Raw genomic sequence first — 1,974 nt, 5'->3', positions numbered from 1 at the left:
TCGAGGATTACAGACTTCTGCAAAGAAACACCGGTGCATAGGAACTTGCCATCTCTTGCTTCAGAGACACAGAGAATAAAATCCCTAATGTGTATAGTGATGAAGTTCTTAGGAGAACAAAACTGCAAACCGGCACAACCACACATCTTCCCCTGTAGCTCAATCCACTTGGAGCAGGTTTTTTCCCACAGGCTCAGAGACCGGGGAGCAACACCCAACAATTCCCAGATCCTGCGCTGTTTCTTACAGAGGAAGATATTCACAAAACCGTGTTAAGTGCAATGCCTGATAGCATTGAGCGATCACCTCTTTGAGAAAGATTACCCTGGAACAGTTTTCAAGGCCCAGTACAACACAGACATTCAGGTCGGATACACCTCAGAAAGCTTCATTGACACCAATGGAATTTGCTGCTCACACCTGGACAGGTCAAAGTACTTTGACAGGACAACTTTGACTTCAAGAAAGAGATTCCAAGTGGCATCTTGATATTACTTCACCAGAACTGCGACTCTTCTTGGGTACCCAAAGTCTCAGAATACCATTTATCACTTGAACAGTGGAAGAACAAGTATTATACCATTTATCTGACAGTCTATTAGACTACGTGAGAAAAATGCAAACAAATGAGCAACTTAACTTAGAACACTTTGCAGTGTAAGGAGAATCGAATCAAAGTCAAACTCCCTGAATTTTCTTTATTGGAAACATTTCTGAAGTTCTTTATACTTTGCTCAGAAGACCTTAATATGTGTTTGCAATACATTATTCTATCAGTTACACACATAATACGTAACTATTGTGTATGTGTACTCACACACAAGTTAATATGTAAGAATATATTATCTATAAATATACCATTTTGTAACTTCGTACCTTGACTTTTTTGAAAATCTCATTCTGTTAATAATTCATCAAAATTTTAAGTCACTAACTGATGTTATTTCCTCCTTGCTGATCCCATCATTCACTAGCTAAGGAAGCCATATCCAAAGTAACTAGTTGTGGTTCACATCCCTGTCTGGTAGCTTGAAAAGATGCTGGGTGAGGGGACCAGCACTTGGCATAATGGCTATGTGACTGGACTCCCATGTTGTCAACCGCAGTTCAAGTCCTGAACCTGGTGGCTTAAATTCACACCGGGCGTGTGTGCATGCATGCCCAAGATCCTGAGAGGAGAATGGAGGAGAAGGGATTGTGACTTGTCCATCCCCCCTGGGAGGGGGGGTGATTTCTCCCTTCCTCCTTTGTCTCTTTGTCTCTGTCTTTTTGGAGAGCTCATGCACCCTATAGCAAAAAGCTCTCCAAAAAATTAGTAAGATCATATTTAAGACTCTCTCAGTGTAAGAGTCAGATTGTCATAGTCAGCATGCTGACTTTCCTCATGCCTTGTTTTTAATTTTAAAATGCTTTAGTTATGAACCTCTTTGAGAAATGTCAGTGGCTGTTTCTACCAAGCCAATTTTGCTCTACTAGTTTTAATTTTCATATTCAGGGAACCTGTTTAAAACTATCTCACATGTATTGATTTTTTAAGCCAAATATAAATGTGATTAAAATCTATTGTATATGACTTCATCATTAGTGATGTCAAGTGTTTATTCAAGTGTCAAGTATACCTATTGGCCATTTGTACACTTTCTTCTGAAAAATTTCTATCCAATCCTTTGTACTTTTCCCCTTCAGTTATTTGTTCTATGAATATTAAGTTTTTAATTCATTTTGAATATTAACTTTTTATGTAATATATTACTCACTTATATGTCAATAATTATGCAGTTCCTCAAACATGTTTTTGTCTAATTTGTTGGACAGATTCATTTTAGTTTTATATAACTTTTTTTGTTTATTATTACTTTTCTTGTTTTTCATCTTAAGATATATAAAAGTAGTACAGGGTCAGCAGGTGGTATAATGTATATGGCATTGGACTCCCATATGGCCGACCACATTTGAGTCCTGACCCGGTGGCTT

At 37.8% G+C, this 1,974-nt stretch overlaps 1 pseudogene; it reads left to right on the top strand.

The window, feature by feature from the left end:
* LOC102476900 (protein FAM149A-like) overlaps nucleotides 1-434 on the top strand; it is a 1,245-nt pseudogene extending 811 nt beyond the window's left edge.
* The last annotated feature ends 1,540 nt before the right edge of the window (nucleotides 435-1,974 follow it).

The sequence above is a fragment of the Tupaia chinensis genome, unplaced genomic scaffold, assembly GCF_000334495.1.
Source record: "Tupaia chinensis unplaced genomic scaffold, TupChi_1.0 Scaffold146291_1, whole genome shotgun sequence".
Lineage (NCBI taxonomy): Eukaryota > Metazoa > Chordata > Mammalia > Scandentia > Tupaiidae > Tupaia > Tupaia belangeri.
This window is presented reverse-complemented; position numbering and strand designations above follow the sequence as displayed.